The sequence below is a fragment of the Podarcis cretensis genome (assembly GCF_951804945.1).
Source record: "Podarcis cretensis genome assembly, chromosome: 3".
Classification (NCBI taxonomy): domain Eukaryota; kingdom Metazoa; phylum Chordata; class Lepidosauria; order Squamata; family Lacertidae; genus Podarcis; species Podarcis cretensis.
In genome coordinates, this window is record NC_137172.1 from 105398992 (window position 1) to 105418271 (window position 19280).

Sequence of the window (19280 nt, forward strand, 5' to 3'; positions counted from 1 at the left end):
GAGAGAAAGACCCGTGCCAAGCTGACCAGAAGCTGGGCAAATCTGGAGGGCTGGGGGCAGGATGGCTTCTCGTCCTCCTTGCTTGCATGCCACAAAAGCCTCAACCCCACATATCTCCACAAAAGGTGGTGAGACAGAGCCATGAGACAGAGACAGAGACAGGCAGGAAAAAAGGCTGGAATGTATATGCAGCTTCACCCGTAGCTGAATCAGAGCACTTATGTGCACCAAGGATTCTATTTAACAGACAATGTGAAGGTTGCTTTTGCCTTCTTGTTAAAAGGCAAAGAAGAAAAAATTTCTGTTTCATCCACTGCTGCTGGATCAAAAGAAAAAGAAAAAGAATACTACTTTGTTGGGGGCAGGGAGTATTTCCAAGCCTACGAAAATGTATTCCCTAAAATCCTCTTTGAGGCTATATTCCTGGCATAATTCTAAGAAGAAAAATAAGAAATGCAATTAAACAGGACGTAAATTTCAAAATGACGCACAAATGCAATAACCAAGCTACAGAGCCTGGTAAAGTAATAAAAGCAAGCCCAAAATACAGTACAGCTTGTTTCAACAGAGCCAGCCCCAAGGAGTACAAAAATCAATAAAGGGAACTGAGAATCCAGAGGCCAGTCTGTAAAAATATACTCGAATTTCATGGAAGAAGTTATGGAGGATTGGTTGCCAATAGCACAACTATATATTTGAAATATTAAGCTTTAAAAGTTAGCAGGAAGTTTTCTTAAATGAAGATATATGTGTATTTTAAGCCTGAGTATAGAAGTTAATATTTTTTTTTTCCAGAGCGCTAATAGAAGTATTATCACTCAGTCTTGTCAGCGTTTGACTACTCTTCTCATGTACTGGCATTGCAAGGTAAAATGCAGGTATAATGTATCTGTATCTGCATACATTCCTAATCTCAAAGTTTCAAAGAATCAAATAAATTAAGGTGTGAAATAGCTGCCTCTAGCTACCTGTGTATATGTGTAGATAAACATAGATACAATAGAAAATGGAATTGTTTACTGAACGAGCAGTAGTTTTGAAAGCTATTCTAGTGCCATATGAAATAACACAGGCCACAGACCACTTCCTTGGGGGTAGGGGAGTAATTTGATGCAGTTTACCTTTAAAGGTGACTCTGCCTAATCTGTACTTTTCAAAACAATACATGAGCTGAACTGCAACCATTCTTTGAATTTTGTACTTTTCTGAATTTTCAATGCAAGTAATGTGTACAGCAATGCATATCTTAGGGTGAATAGAATTGTGTGCATCGGTCAAATTAGCATACAAAATACATCCTATTAGGGGAAACCACTATGTAAAAATGTGTTTATTAGGCAAAATGAAAGGCAACCACGTGTTAGGAGACATTTGTACTAAAATGCTGGTGAATTTTCATGATGATTTTTGTGTGTGATTTTTTTAAAAATGCAAGCAGATGAGGAAATGCGGAGAACTGAATGTAAGACTGGAAAAATGGGAAACTGAGAGAACCCCCACCACCACTTCCCTATTATATTCTTCCTCTCCCTTTCCTACCCAGACATTGTAGATATGAGCATCATAGGCTAGATAGCCGCTCCTCTGTAAGCAGCTGTCCTTGCAGCAGGTTTGGGAGTGCTTAGAGCAGTGGTTCTCAATCTGTGGGTCCCCAGATGTTGTTGGACTACAACTCCCATCATCCCTGAGCTCTGGCCTTTCTAACTAGGGGTGATGGGAGTTGTAGTTCAACAACATCGGGGGACCCACAGGTTGAGAAAGACTGGCTTAGAGGTATGCATGAGGGCAACACTGGATTCGTGAAATCATTTTCACCTTCATTACTTTGAAAATTATATGAAACAGCATGTGTTTCAAATAACACCAGAGATATTCACCTCCTTAAATAAAAGAAACAATGAATATCTTCTTTTAGTCCTAGTTTCCCAACTGTAAGGTTCTATACAGTGATACCTTGGGTTACAGATGCTTCAGGTTACAGACACTTCAGGTTACAGACTCCGCTAACCCAGAAATAGTACCTCAGGTTAAGAACTTTGCTTCAGGTTGAGAACAGAAATCAAGCAGCAGCGGCACGGCAGCAGCGGGAGGCCCCATTAGCTAAAGTGGTGCTTCAGGTTAAGAACAGTTTCAGGTTAAGAATGGACCTCCAGAACAAATTAAGTTCTTAACCCGAGGTACCGCTGTAATCTACTTGTTGAAAGCACAGGAGCAATTTCCAAGCAATATATCAGTGTCTGATCATGATGCAAGTAGTCACTGAAAACAGTGAGACCTCTTTCCCACAAAGGCTGCATTCCTTTATGTACTTACATAGAACACCCATCAAAATTGGTGGGATTTACTTTTTATATAGCATTGCAGAGTGCTTAGACTTGAGGCCTCGCGGTCAACTAGAACACTGTTTTTTGCCCTTGCTATCCCATGAATTATTACCCACCAAAGTTTGTATGTTCGCTTTGCAAGCATCGGTAGTGTGATTGATACATCTCTTTCGCAATTTGTCACTCTTGGAGGAGGGGAAAAAAAGTTTAAATGAAATTGTGTTTTTAACATATGCAATAAAAATATATATTTCTTCTACTGACAATGTTTTTATTAAAACCAGCTGGAGATCAAAATAGAGCCAGAAGAAAACACAGGCAGATGGGTATTAGTAAAATAGACGTACATTGCAGACTAATTAAAATGATGCGAACCAATACAAAACAAAAACAAAATAAGGTAGGAAGTGCCCCCCCCCCCGTTTTTTGAAAGATTTATCAACCCACTCCTTTATTTTGATCCAGAAATATAGGAATACGAAATAGGGCTGTACAAACAACTGCTGTAAGCCATCCCATAGAAGTGAAAAATCCTATTAAGTTACGGCAGAGATAGGGAACTCAGGAGGGTCATGGACTCCCCATGTCTAGGTTAAGGAAAAAGGGAGTGAATCTGGTACTTTACCCACCCTCAAATTCCCAAGACTTGGACTCTGTTAGATAACAATATTCAGTGGAGAATTGTGCATGAGATGTACTTGGGCAAAGATTCAGTATTTCTTTCTTACCAAATATATACTCAGTCATGCAACTAGAAACATTAGTTCAGAAAGTTCACTACTTTTTCTTGGGAGGAGAGGATTTGCAAATGAGAATTGAGGTGGTTGTGGGGTACCTGTTTGAAATGCAAGGGTGAAAAACACCTTCAGAATTACAGTGCTGATCTATACCTGTGCAACAATTGTTCCACTTTTTCCAGCTTCTGCCACCCCTCCCCACACCTAGGTTTTGTCTGTTTACCTTGTTCTGTCTAAAATGCAGGTACATTATTGCAAGGATGAGTAAGCAAGTTGGGAGCGTTTGTCTACACAGAGCAAGGCGAATTCTGCCAAGTTCTAATGACAATTTTAAGACTTGCAAGGTACAATCTATTTAAAATATGGCAATTTAGAAAAATATGTCCCTCAAGTGCACCAAACATGTCATCAAAGTGAGTTAGCTACCAATTAACATGTACATTTGGAACAAAGGGCATTACATTCGAGTGTAACAACAAAGCCAATTGATGTGTGTCTGCCTTCTGTGAACAATGGATCACATAAAATGTAGTTGATGCTGAGTGTTTTTCAATGGATTTCCATTATTCTATCACCTCTCTGAAAGTGTTTTGTCTTCCCTGTTTAAAGGAGTTCAAAAGTCCCTGCCAGTGTAAAAATAAATTTGCAGAGAGTGTGTGAAGAAAAGAAACTGTGATTGTAATAGTAGGGGGTAGACAGAAAGTATACTTTTAATGAAAGCAATTTCTAATTCCATTTTACACGGCACTTCTGCTATCAGCCAAAACAATTTCATTTTACAAAAATCTTGTAGTTTCTGGGTCAATGCATTATGGAAGTTCTGCTTTTTTGAGTATGAGTTTCTCTGTAATGTCAGAGTCACATTGCTCAGCGCAACTGGTTGAGCTCCAGAAGCTGTCATCTTCAATAGAAAATATATAAGGGCTGAACCAAAATTCCTCAATAAATAATTTTTGACAGATTTCTGAAAAGCTTTATTTTGTTTTAGCTCCTTCTAAAGAGTTGCATAATTTCAACCCTAACCTTCCCAGTTCCCCTATCCATGAATTTTGGTTGGAACTTTGAATCCAATTTTGATATTGTTGGGGTGAGCAATGAGCTTCACTCCTCTTTTCACCCCTTCTCTCTTGGCCTCTTCCTTCTTCCATGCACCAATACGAACTAACTATACTGTTCTGTTCAACGTCAAGTGAACTGAAATTTCACCTCTCTCCCATGAATACTTGGCAACCCCCATTCCATAACACCACACATTGCTCACATCTACACCACATATGTAAACACTCTTATACCACTTTAACAGTCACAGAGATTTTATGGGCCTGTAGTTTGTTAAGAGTGCTGGAAGATGTAACTCCGTAAGGTCAGCACGCTTAACAAACTACACTTCCCATGATTCCTTGGTGGAAGCCATGGCTATTAAAGCAGTAAAAGAGTATGTTGTGGATGTGGCCATAGTGCAGAAAACTTCATGGGGGTCATTTTAAATCTGACCTAAAATATCTCCACCATCCTGCTACAGTTATTTAAAGAAATTTATAGGTCGCCTTTAGTCACAAAGTAATCCCAGGGCAATGGTCACAATGAATATTAATATGTTACCAAACTTAATTTGGTAATTGAGGGTACAATCAAACCACTACCCAACCCTGCTGGAAGGGGTTTGTGGAACCACTGCTGCATCTGCAGCCCGGCTGATCATAACAGCAACAACAGAATGGGGACTGAACTGTCAGGTCCAATCTCTGGCATAGCTATTGGGTCCAGATTGGGTCCAGTGTTATCAGGGGATGGCAGCCAGATTGGTTCACGAACAAGCAGAACCTAGGCTGGCTCATCCTTACCCTTGGATTTCCGCCCAAAAGCCATGCTGGAGGAAGAGGATGTGGGTTGTTGTTGTTGTTGTTGTTGTTGTTGTTTTGCAAATTCTTCTTTCTTCCTTCCAGGCTGCAAGACCACCTCCCCTAGGGCCATCTGCCATTCTGTTTTAAATATCCCCATTGCAGGGATTGCTCCTATATAGCTTAGTTTCAATGAGCATTGATACGGAGCGTCTCTGACTGGCAACTTCTGCGTTCCTGTGGACTATTTCGGCTGAAGAAACCTACTGAAAAATCTCCTGGAAACCTTGTCGCTGAAGAAGCCCAATGGGCGAAACAAGGGTGTATCCTGAGAACTGGTCTATCATCAGCTGCCTTATTGTGACTAAGTAGTTCTGTTTGTTACACTCTCAAGACATAGGACTATGCAGAAGGAAGATATCAGTATGAAATGGCATTACCAACAGGAACTGTTCATTGTAATCGTTGGACTTGACAATCTTTGGATTTGACTATCCTTGGACTTTACGACAATAAAAAACATATAATAATAATAATAATAATAATAATAATAATAATAATAATTTATTATTTGTACCCCGCCCATCTGGCTGGGTTTCCCCAGCCACTCTGGGCGGCTTCCAACAAAGATGAAAAATACACTAAAATGTCACATATTAAAAACTTTCCTGAACAGGGGTGCCTTCAGATGTCTTCTGAATGTCAGGTAGTTGTTTATCGCTTTGACATCTGATGGGAGGGCGTTCCACCGGGCGGGCACCACTACCGAGAAGGCCCTCTGCCTGGTTCCCTGTAACTTGGCCTCTCGCAGTGAGGGAACCGCCAGAAGGCCCTCGGCGCTGGACCTCAGTGTCCGGGCAGAACGATGGGGGAGGAGACGCTCCTTCAGATATACTGGACCGAGGCCATTTAGGGCTTTAAAGGTCAGCACCAACACTTAGAATTGTGCTCAGAAATGTACTGGGAGCCAAGACCGGTGTTATATGGTCTCGGCGGTCGCTCCCAGTCACCAGTCTAGCTGTCACATTCTGGATTAGTTGCAGTTTCCAGGTCACCTTCAAAGGTAGCCCCATGTAGAGCGCATTGCAGTAGTCCAAGCGGGAGATAACCAGAGCATGCACCAGACAGTCTGCAGGCAGATAGGGTCTCAGCCTACGTACCAGATGGAGCTGGTAAACAGCTGCCCTGGATACAGATTTGAACTGTGCCTCCATGGACAGATGTGAGTCCAAAATGACTCCCAGGCTGCGCACCTGGTCCTTCAGGGGCACAGTTACCCCATTCAGGACCAGGGAATCCCCCACACCTGCCTGCCTCCTCTCCCCCAAAAACAGTACTTCTGTCTTGTCAGGATTCAACCTCAATCTGTTAGCCGCCATCCATCCTCCAACCGCCTCCAGACACTCACACAGGTCCTTCACCGCCTTCACTGGTTCTGATTTAAAAGAGAGGTAGAGCTGTGTATCATCTGCATACTGATGAACACCCAGCCCAAACCTCCTGATGATCTCTCCCAGCAGCTGCATGTAAATGTTGAAAAGCATGGGGGAGAGGACAGAACCCTGAGGCACCCCACAAGTGAGAGCCCAGGGGTCTGAACACTCATCCCCCACCATCACGTTCTGAACACGGCCCAGGAGGAAGGAGCGGAACCACTGTATGACAGTGCCCCCAGCTCCCAGCCCCTCAAGACGGTCCAGAAGGATGTTATGGTCGATGGTATCAAATGCCGCTGAGAGATCCAGCAGAACTAGGAAACAGCTCTCACCTTTGTCCCTAGCCCGCCGGAGATCATCAACCAGTGTGACCAAGGCAGTTTCAGTCCCATGATGAGGCCTGAATCCCGACTGGAAGGGATCCAAATGGTCCGCTTCTTCCAGGCGTGCCTGGAGTTGTTCAGCAACCACTCTCTCAATCACCTTGCCCAAGAATGGAAGATTTGAGACTGGGCGATAATTGGCCATCGTGGCCGCATCTAAAGATCATTTTTTAAGAAGCGGTTTAATAACCGCCTCTTTCAGCGGGTCTAGGAAGGCTCCCTCACGGAGGGAAGCATTCACCGCCCCACATAGCCCATCGCCCAGTCCTTCCCAGCTAGCTTTTATAAGCCAGGATGGGCAAGGATCCAGGAGACAGGTGGTTGGCTTCACTCATCCAAACAGCCTGTCCACATCCTTGGAGGTAACAGATTGGAATTGATCCCACACAACTTGACTAGACAGGACTCTAGCACTCTCCCGCCCTGGCCCTGTTCCCATGGTGGAGTCTACTTCTTCCCGAATCTGAGCAATTTTATCTGCAAAAAACTTTGCAAAATCATTGCAGGAGATCATGTGGCCCGTACTGGGCCCCGATGTCGCAGGTAGTTCCGCTAAATTGTGAACCACCTGAAAAAGTCTCCTGCTGCTGTTTTCTGCAGATGCAATAGAGGCGGCGAAGAAACTCTTCTTCGCCGTCGCTATCGCCACTTGGTAGGCTCGACGTTGAGCTCTAACCTGTGTCCGGTCAGATTCGGAATGAGTTATCTGCCACCGGCGCTCTAGCCGTCTCAACGATTGTTTCATTGCCCTCAGATCCGTGGAAAACCACGGGGCTGTCCGGGCTCCATGCAATCGGAGAGGGCGCTTCGGAGCCAAACAGTCAATAGCCCTGGTTAACTCCACATTCCAGCGAGCCACCAGGGAATCAGCTGAAAGGCCATCAACATGGGATAAAGCATCCCCTACCACTCTCTGGAAACCATTTGGATCCATTAAGTGGCGGGGGCAGACCATCCAAATCGGTCCCACCTCCCTGCAGAGGGGATGGGTCGCAGAGAAGTCCAGTTGCACCAGGAAGTGATCTGACCATGGCACTTCTTTCATTTCGCTTTTACTTAGTGTCAGATCACCAACATACATAGAGGTAAACACCAGGTCCAAGGCATGTCCGTGGCTATGGGTTGGGCCAGACTTATTCAGGGACAGCCCCATGGAGGCCATGCTTTCCACGAAGTCCCGAGCGGCCCCTTGTAAGGTCGTGTCAGCATGGATGTTAAAATCCCCTAGGACAACCAAGCTACGTGTCTCCAGGAGAACATCCACCACAACCTGAAGCAGCTCGGGCAGGGAATCCTTGGTGCAGCGGGGAGGTCGGTACACCAAAAGGAATCCTGTACTGCCCCTATTGCCCAACTTCCAGAACATGCACTCGGAAAACTGGGTCTTCCCAATAGGACGCCTGGTGCAAACTAATGACTTCCTAAAAATCACTGCAACCCCCCCCTCCCCGCCCACATGACCTGGGTTGCTGTGCGTAAGAGAAACCTGGTGGACAAGCGGCGGCAAGGACAGGCCCATCTGCTTCATCCAACCAAGTCTCTGTTACACATGCCAGGTCAAGTCCTCCATCCATGATCAAGTCATGGATGGCAGTGGTCTTATGAATCATTGACCTGGCATTGCACAGCAGCACCTTCAGGTCATGTAGGTATCCCTTGCTGATTCTAGTATCCAGAAGGTTAACAGTAATATGATATGTTATTGCCATCAGGAACAGTGCTTTGCAATTTTTTGATATGACGATTAGATTACAGTTTTATTATATATAATGTTATGTTACTTTACAGCCAGTTATGTGTGTGTTGTGGTGTTTTAAATATCCCTTCTGCAGCTTTTTTAGTTGCACGCAGGGCTACAGCAGAAAGGAGGGGTCGTCACCTCCCCACTCCCCCCACTAAAGTATCCCATTAGAGAGCTATGCTTCTGAAAAGTCTGAATCAATCATGTATCGGTATCAAACTTTATTTCGGTCACAGTCTGAATCCAAGTGGCAGGGTTTTGTGGAATTTAATTAAATTTACTGTTATGCAGCTTGTGTTAATCATGGTGCATAGGATACAAATGTGGGGAGGAACATATTGCTTATGAAAGATTCCATTAGGCAGTGGTAGGCCAAGGTGTAACAAGTGCTCAAAACATATGTTTCTAATGCTGCTCTAAACTACATCAATTCCTAACAAGGTGAACATCTGTGTTGGCACGCAGAACACATTTTTTTTTTTAAAGCAATTATTTCTTTCTCTCCCCCACCCCAGGCATCATGTTTGCATAGAGTTCTTAGAAGGTTGATAATTTCGAGAAGCTCCTTGGAATATTGAACACCCACCTGTTTTAATAATCTGCATGGGTCACCTGGCATGTTTTTATTGCCTGAGATGAGGAATATAATTTGTACAATCAAGTTTCAAGAATGAAGAAATTCATTTAGCAAACAGTCAACTGATTTCTTTGATTGCCTTTGATTATTACGTTAAGCATCACAGTTTGCATGCATATTTGGATTCAGAAACTTGGGTCTCTTGAATATTTCTTAGAAGCAAAACTCAAAGGCGCATATGGAAGCATGCACACCAAGATTCTCCTTAGGTTTGTATCCTTAGGTTTGTTAAAACAACAACAAAAAACCAAAACAGTTTCTGAGTTACTCTATGCTTTGTCCACTTCTATCTTTAATTTGAGTTCTGAGTGGCTGTGTATAAAACAAAGTTCAATGTTCCCCATTCACCCTTATGGGAAATCTAAAAATGAAACATATTTTTTTCTCTTTTGGCAGAAGCAGTTGAAATTTGCAGACATCGGAACCCCTTCATAATGATTCAACCCTGCCCAACTGCAGACAAATAGGCCCAGGAGTTATTTGTGGGGAAAGCAAGATTCATTTTCCTCCATTAGGACAATATCTTTCTTAGGCCCACTAAAACCCCAAAACACACATTAGTTTCATATTTTTGATGGAGGGCAGGGGTTTGTCTCTTGCACTTTCTTACCATAAAATAAGAGGTGGCTGAGTGATATGTATTCTTGCTTGTACAATATATTCTTGCGCACAGCTTTACACTGGTACTTCTCGTACTGGGATGTCCTTGAATCGGCATTATGCTGCTGTTAATAATGCCTGCAAAGTGTTAAAAATCTCCAAAAGAATTTTATTCCAAGCAGTGAATAATTATTTAAAAATGAAGCTTTTAACTTTTTTTTTATTAAAAAAAATCTCCATTATTCTGCTTTAACAACATCGATAAAGTCATCTAGAGCTCTTCAGTGCTCTGCATGCACCAGTTAGACAGCCTCACTTGCAAAGCTTATGGACACAGAATAGAGAAACATTTTTTCTTGCTGGCATCCTTCTAGCTCGAGAGACAATGTGTGCCTTTGAGGGCAAAACCAAACTGCTGTATTAGCAGACCAAAATGACCTCCCTGGGTTGCAAGCCTGGGCTGTGTGTATGGAGGTCCTGGGCTGCTCAGATGGCAGGAATCCACTCTCAGGTAGGGGTAGTACCTCTGGTGGGTCTCAAACCTTTGGTGAGTTAGGGACTTCCCCTGCATGCAAAGACAGGCTCTGGCATATTGAGTGGACGAGAGCAATAGTGGGTCCAGTGGTTAAGAAGGCAGTTTCTGCACATGCCGTAGAGGGAAGTGAGAAACAGAGAGTCACTCAAATCCAGAGAAAAAAGTGAAGAGTACAGAAAAACAGAACAGCAGGTTGATATGCTTTGTGTAGACCCTAATCTGATTCCGGAGTAGGGATTGCATCATAGTTCATCAAGGGAGGGTTAAAATTACCCCAAATTACCCCTATTTGTCTCATTATTTAGCTCCAGCAGAGTTGTTGCACACTTCTAAGCACAAGTATTGTCAAGAGAGACATATTTTCAAAGTCAGAAGGGGCACACATTGCTTGCCATCTACCAAGTGAACTGTAGCCAACTAGCTTTGCGTGGAATATCTTCTACTTTTTCTGCCTCTCTGAGACAGCAAAAACAAAATGGATGCCAAGTGCGTGGTTACAACGTGTGGCAGTGGGATGCCATTCTGCTTTTTCAGAGAGAGTTGTATGATCTCTATTAAAAGTGCTTCCGTTTTCACACTGATATTGTATAGATTTCTGGAGGTGATGTACAAAGTAAAAAGAAACAATAATAAAAATGGGCTACTGGAACTTCTGAGGCTACCTAAAGCTTAGCGGTTGTTGTAACTCTCTGAAATAAAACTGGAGGCTTCTCACTGCTATTCTTTCACATTAAATTCCCATTGTATTCCTTGCTTCCTTCTAGCTAAATAGTTGTTGGAGGGAAACAAATGCCTCCTCGTGGTAGCGGAAGATATACTACTCTGAATGAATGAAACCATGGCTGGATTCAGACAACAAGTTCCCAGTCAGATACTTTTGTAGCCTGTATACAGAGGTGGATTTTCTGAACATATGGGTTGTCTTGAAAGGCTCACAATCTGAACAAGTTGCAAAATTAAACTATTTTCAAACTACTCACTCTGCCACCCACCCATTGTTCCACCAGCACTGAAATAATTGCTTTATTGTTACTAGATGGACTAGATTTGGGAGTGCTTAAAGGAACAAATTCCATGGGCTACACAGAAAGACATTTACCTCTCAATGTTCATCCATTTGTGATAACATATCACATTGGTATTGAGGCATACAAAACAAAATACGCACAACAGATGTTCTTAAAATACTCTTAAAAAGCAATTGTGCCTAGAACAGACAGGAGGGGTGTTGGGTTCACCTGTCCTTGGTAGTGTTATATGTAAGTATGTATATTGATCAGAAGATTCCATTCAGATCCAGATTTGGTGCTTTGCAACCAGACCACCTTGGTCTGAGGTTCACCATGCATTGCCTGATTTGACTAGTCCATATGTGTCTGCACCCCTCCCCCTTTCCATTCACTATTGGGATTTTTTTTAAAAAAAAACTGCCATGTCTTATTATGTGTATGAATTTTGTAGGCCAGAGTGGATAAAGCATACTAAATGACAGGGGAATAGTTCATGCAGCTTTTGTGATGAGGAAAAATGGGAGCTGGGCAGTTTCTTGCTAAAAAAAATTCCATATCTGTTTTTTAAAAAAAAATGGGGGGGGGGCTGGAAGAACCCTGGGTTTTCCATCCAGTTTTTCTGGAGGGTCTTTCACAGATGGACATTTTCTAGATGGATATCTCTAGATGGACATCTCTAAAATGTGGTCTTGTCCTTCCCACCCCAGCCCCCAAAAGGAACAAGCTCTAACCATTTTATTTTGGGATGCAGTTGGATGAAATTTGCAAGCAAGGTCTCTGGGTCATAATGATGGACCCATGTTTTGTCCTGAGTAAGTAGTCTGGAGAATAAATCATCATGGTTTTCGTGACACAGGGCCAAAAGAGCCCGTGAGCATGTGACTTGTTCCTACTTCTGGAAAGGTGTCAGCAGCCAGGGAACCCACCATACAGACACCTTTCTCATTTGCAAATGGTCATGGATGATTTTCTTCTACAGAGCCAACACTGATCTTGACATCTGCAGCTAGTTGGCGAATGGTTATGCAGCAATCCGCTTGCTGGATGGTGTCTTCATCAATGGTGGACTGTGGTCGCCCAGGAATGGGAGTCGTTTCCACCGAAATCCGACCACACTTGAACTGACGATGCCAGTGCTTGACTACGTCATACAGTGGGGCAGTGGTGAAGCTGCATGCTCCGCTACCGGGGCTGGAGAGCAGGTGGGGGTGTGGCTGGCACCCCCCAGAGGGGCACTATGCATGCCCCATGGGCATAGTGCGGATCCCAGGGGCATGGCATGCTGCCCACGGTGGCGTGACACGCCACCTGCAGGGATGTGGCGTGCCGCCTGTGGGGCATGGCGTCTGGCATGCTGGGGGTGCACACCGTGTGTCTGGGGGGGGGGCGCCGCGATTGCACCCTACTAGAATAGTGGTTCTGGGGGCGGTCTGCTCCCTCCACACCCCCGTTCCTCTGCCAGTGTGATGGGGCATCCTCCCCATAAGTCCCTTTCATCTCATCGAACATCTCCCGTGGTGTGCGCCCTTTCAAGCACAGGAACCTGATGACCGCTTTTCATTCAGCTGGTTCCATTATCAGACATTACTCCATGTTAGCACCTGTAGCAGAGAAACTGTTAGGAGTTCAGAGCTACAAATTACCACGTTACCTATGGAGAGATGTATCATTATACATTTGCAATTTCATCTTCCTATGATAACCGGAAGTGGGTCAGGGGGAATCTTTAATGAGCGACCCTTGTATGCACATATACCTGGGAATACGGCAAGTCCCAATAAATTCAACAAGACCTCTTAGGAAATAGACATGAAGATTGCACAGGAACTGTCCCCCCCCCCCCTTTTAGCATTATGTATTTTATAATGCCTGTATATCACTTCAATGGGACAAAATGTAGGATATAAATGTTAAATGAAATAAAATAAAGTTTTGTAATATTCTTTTAGCTGTGCCTCTTTATCTGTGTAGAGATTAATATTGAAATAACATTGTTTAGAACTCAAGAACACAGAGAGAAAACCGAGTGCAGGGAGTGAGTTGCTTTGTGTGTGTTCCTTATTAAAAATGGCAGGTATAATGTCTTTTTAATTGTAGCATCTTTCTATGCAGGGATGTCAAAATCCCTTAGGGAATTACTTGCAAGAGTAGGCAGTGAAATAAATTCATCAAAAATATATACTTACTATAAAGAGATGTCGCCCAGACTAAGGTTGTTGGATTGGGTTTTAAAATAAAAATAAAAATGGTGATGCAAACTCTCTCCTGTGACATTTGCATAGAAATGGCCTGAATAACTATATTTGGGAACGGGGCCCACAGTGTTCAGATTGGTATGTTTTATTAATCAGAGTTCTTAAAGATACGTTAACACAGGAGGGGGGAAGGCCAGGAAATAAATAATACATACAACAGAAATGGCCCTGAGATGAGTAGCTGTTCGCTTTATAAATATTACAAGTCTTGGATACTCCCCCAGGTAAGAACACAGCATTCGACACATTTAATGATGAGCCAAAAAAATAACAACAACCAAAAACCCCCACAACCCCCCCCCTTTGAATTTCATGTGGAAAGAAGCTTCCAAGTTTTGTTTAGGAAAAGCTTCAGCCCCAATAGTTTTAGACGTCCACATACCGTTAAAGTTTATCCATCATTATGAGAAAGTGAATCATGCTGTATTAGCTTTGTTCTCACATTTTTCATGGTGCCTTGCTATGAATCACTGATATATTTAAAACCCGACCCATAACAAGGAAGAGCCAACTAAGTCATCAGTGCATTGATTTCAATGAGGCTGTACTTGACCCATTCTGTCTTGGTTTCTGTGGAGTGGATGGAATAGCTGAGGGAGCCCAGAGGGAGCTTTTTCAACAAGTGAGGGAGATCCGTAAATCCCAGCTTCAGGATTGGCGTGGACACATTCTACTTCCCCCCCCCCCCGTTCCGCTTTCTGTGGAACAAGTGAAGTCCCCTAAGATTCAAGGTGGGTCTTTTTTTTCAAGCACAGGAACCCATTTAAACTCCAAGCATTGCTTCTAACTGCTTAGGCAGCAATTGTGGAAGATAGTCAGAGATGTGTTTCTTCATGGCTTTTGCCTCAGGAAGTCAATGTGCAGCTCACTTTACTCGACACAAATCCTTCTCACAATTCTGAGTGTGGAAACACAATTTACGCCTCTCTGAGGCAAGTTCGATGAATCTGGCCCCCACAGCATGGGGTTTGCTTTTGAATATTTCATCATTCGCTTCACAATCCCCTCCTTTCCCCTGCCCCTCGGTTTTCCCTTTACTTCAAAACACAAAGACAAAGGCAGCAAAAACTAAAAATTCTGCTTTATATCTCAAGCTCTTGTTTGTTTTCTTTTGCCCCAGTTCCTCCAATTATCTCTCTAATGCAACAGCTAATCGACTGCAGGGTATGCCTCTTCTATGCTGAAAAAGTATTTCAGAACAGAAACGAGACCAAGAGGCAGAGGTATTTGGAGAGAATATCCTCCCTTATCTCAGTTTCACTGACATACTTACATTAGATGCCTGTTGACTGAAAGGCAATTAACTTTTTTAGTCCTGCCACTTCACTTTTTATCATAGCTGGCACATTCAGGTATATACTGAAGAGGAAGCCCACTCGTCAAAAGATGCACTAATAAAATCTTAATTGTCTCTTCTGACACCCTTTGCCTGCTCTTCAGTAGAATCTGCAGTTGTCTGTGACCCACTAAACTGAGTGCAGTCTACCATCCATGCATAGGTTCTACCAGGGCTTCCACAAAACACCTGTTTTTGCTGTATGCCTAAGACTGAAAAAGAAGGGAGCAATACCTGGTGATTCAGAATACTTGGAAATTTAAGAATACCCCTGTTAAATCAGGCTAAAAAGCCATTTACTCTAGCATCCTGTTCCCACAGTGATAAATCAGATACCTAAGGAAAACAGGATCTGAGTGCAACAGTTCAATTGCCAATCATACTTCTCTGCACCAGGTATTGATAGGCTTATTGCCTCCATCAGTGAAAGTGGAACAAGGACACCATGACTAGTAGCCATTGATAGCCATCTTCTCAATGACTAGAAGATCTTTGGGACTCATGTTGTGCAGACTAAATTGTGCATCCGCCTAAAGAGTTGCAAAAAAATTACAGTGAGTTCTTTCTTCAGCTGGTGGACCAACCTTCTGCTTCACATGATTTGCTTGGGACAAAGTCACAAATTCATTTGCAGCCTATTCCACTAAAGGGGCTGATTGGTCTTCAGGCATGCACACATTGCAATCTGCAGATCTGTCGCAGCCTACTTGCCCAACCATACCTGGTTTTCTTGGCTGCTTTGAGCTTCATGGGTCACAAGTTGAGCAGCACTAGAGGTGGGGAAGAAATTTGGTTTGGTACGCATTCTCATGAGAGGCTACGCAATTTACACTTCCTGGAACAATATGCAAATTGACACAACTAATTATTTGAAATTTGCAATGCTCCAAATGTTATGATGCAATTCTCCAATGAGGTAAATGTATGAAAGTTGACATACAAATAGCACATTATTCACTGCATGAGAGGAAATGGTTAGCAAAAATTTGGATATTAGGAGAAATGTGTCCCAGAAAGCTAACAAATTTTAGCCATTATTAATATTGTTGTTATTATTGTTATTATTATTGCAACCTGATGTGAAAATGTAGAAAGCTGGACTTCAGCTTGGAAAATGAGAAAATAAAATGGACAAACTTGTCCATCACTAGTCAGCACCAAGTCTTACAATCTGAACAAAGATAACGAAATTTCAAAAAATTGTTGAGAAATGTGTAAGGCATAATATTTCTCTCCCCCCTCCCACCTGCAGTGCTTAAAAAAAATAAAATAGCAGGACTTTTTCAAGTCCACCAGACTTTGTTGATCTATTTCAATGCTGTATCTGGCTTCCCCTGTTTTTGTTTCTTGGTCTCAGGGTATCTGTCATTTTAAACCTGCTTTTTTGTTCGCAAGTGAGTTGGAGGTGAGGGAGGAAGGGTGATGGAAGTGGAGCTGATGTGAGATGGCCTCGCCCAGGTAAAGTTCATGGCATTTAAATAGAGCTGAGAAGATGAGAAAGGAACTAAAAATGTGCTGAAGTTCTTCAAAGGCTGGTGTGCTGGGAGGAATATTGATGAGCCCAGGCTAGAAGTGGGAAATTGGTCAGCTTTCACTGAAGGGAATTGATTGAGCAGTTCTGTAATGCAAAGTGTAGTGGAGATGGAAAAGAAGCAGCTCCCTTTGTGTATACTTAGATGTGTTGGCAGGGGGGATCTGTGATAGTTATGTCAATTAGTGCAAATGGAGGTCCCATATGAGCAGTGATTCCAACTCCAGGACATTATTCATTCAGTGTTAAAAGATTTCGGTTTCCCATCAATCTTCCAAGAAGTAGAGATTTCTGCAGAGCACAGCTGAACCACGGCGCAGTGCAGTGCATCTGCCAGTCACATTTTATTATTTTACAGAAAACGTTGAAAGAATCATTCTGAGCGGAGGGCGTATTTCATCCGGTATCTTACATTCTCACGATTTCACCAAGCCACAAGTGTGGGAAAACTTTACAATATTCGCTGCAATATTTTTGCCTACTGTTCTAGGTGCACATTCTCGGGAGTGCGTCCCACTGAACACAGTGGACCTTTTCTTTGAAGTAAGCAAGTGTGAGATTGTGCTGTCAGCTGATCAGTAAATAAGATGGATAGAGGAAACCATCTTGATCAACATAAGGAACACCATTGACTGATTGGGCCGTCAATTATTTAATAGAATCATAGAAATGTAAAGTTGGAAGGGACCCCGAAGGTCATCAAGTCCAACCTTCTGCAGTGCAGGTATTCTCCCCATAGCCATTCCTGGGTGGGCTTGAACCACCAACCTTCTGGTTAACAGCCAGACACATTGACCCATTGCACCACAGCATAGTTAACTACTCTGGGTTCTAAATGTAGCACTAAGTAACACTTCCCATCAGTGCAAGGAGTTCTCTTTGCACAACAGAACTCTCCCTCTTCTCTTCACACCCTCTAAAAATGCTTTTTTAAAAAAGGGGTCCCACAACCCTCTTGAGAACATTTGGGGAGGGCATGGCGCATGTATTAGGAAAGATGAGGCAGGGAAGCTCCATTGCTACACACCACAGCACTACTTCTTGGATGCCAGGATCTCATATCATCACAGACGGAACTCCTTGGGTTGGCTTTCTAAAGACAGTCCTGAAAAGTCAAAACAACGCCTTGATTCCACTGAGCTGGTTGCTCAGAATCAATTTACATTTCAAATACTAATAATTAACACTCAGCCTTCAGTCTTCCGGCTCACATGAGCGAAACTCAGTCCCTCTGGGTGGGTTTTTATTTGCCTCCCTGGCTTTGCAATTCATCTGTCATTTTTTCTGTAGTTCTGTCCTTCCTCTCCAGTTTCTCCTTTTCAGGTGTTTCCACCATACTCACTCATTTTCACCCTGTTGCTTGCTTTGGCTTTCAGTCTGCCCTATTAGCATTCGCTGCCAATGCTAGAAGCCACATGACCCGCCACCCTGGTGCCTTGTGTCACACAGCCTGTTACAATTTGGTTACAGCACACAGGTGATGCAGAAACCTGAAAGAGAAAGGTTGCTCTAGTAAGCATCTGGAGACATGTAGAGTGAAGGAACATTTGCTCAAGCTATCTCTCTTTGCTAGCTGTCCGGAGAGGCTGAAGAAAGGAATCTGCCCTTGGCCGCTAGAGATTTAGCCGCATCGAACACTTCCCAGTGGGAGTGGGGTGAAGCAAACAGGGACCCCCTCTGTTCATCTTCTGGTGAGTGGCATTAAGAAAAGTCCATGTTGACAAGTTAGTCAATACAGTGCCTCAAGCCCAGCTGGTGTTGCTCGGAAGTAGACTGTGCAAAGGCTTTAACACAATCTGTTGGACTCAAGAGGGTGCTGGCACTAGGGATGGATGAATCTGTCAACCTCTGGTTCTCTTTGTTTCTCATTTTCCCAAATTTAAACTCATATCATGATCATGGAGTATGGTGGAGAGAAGATTTTGTGCATACAATACCATTTTATGGGACTCTCCTCATCTTTATCCTGTCATTTTGCCCTTTCCACATAAGATGGGATGGCCTAAACATTGCTTGGATCTTTCCCCCTTCATCGCAAACTGAGAGTTACCTTCCTTGAAAGATTTGCTTCATAAACATCTCTTAATGAAAATATTTTGGTGTTTAATAATTCCATGTTGCCTTCAAGAATTTTCAGCTTCCCGCTGCAGTCGTAAGTGGAGGCTACGAGGATAATCAGTGAGAAATATATCAAATATCTTTTTAAACGTTTTTGCCAACTCTTCTCATTAACACAATATTTAACTTAAAATTCATGAAGTTTGCCATCACAATACAATATTTTCTTTTCCATATTAAGTTTAGATGATTATTTTTTTCGGTATTAGCTTTTCCAAATGTGGGATGAGATTCAATTAGAATGCCGCTCTGTTGTATTATTAAAGCAAATGGCTTTCTCCTTCTCTCCCCTCCTTTCATTGTAACAATATGCTCTGATGAGCTCTTTAAGAAAACAAGAGAGATAATTGGTTCCAAGCTTTCTCTGAAAAAAATAAAAGATCATAAATAATTATGGAATTGGAGGTGTGTAGGGGAAAAAATAGAAAATGTAGAGAGCACTTAATATTTTCTTGCAATAGTTAGAATTTGATAACAACTTTCCAACCTAGCACCACTTTGAATCCCAACATGTTTCTAAAGAGTTCCTTTTCACTCATGTTTTCCTGCCACATATATTGGTGCAAATATGCCATCCGAGACTGCAAGAGAAATTCAATTTTAAATTAAGTGGGGTTGGAAACAAAATATTGCTTCTTAGAGTGCTTCATTCTCTGATTAGCCACCCACTTCCTCCTTGTTTCCAGCTTCTGGGGTTTTGTTCTTAAAGAGTTTTTGGTCCTTCTGCATGTCTCCCTCTTGAGTCTGGGTGGTGCCATTTTGGCTACATAATCAATGGCACTCCAAGCTTGAAGGC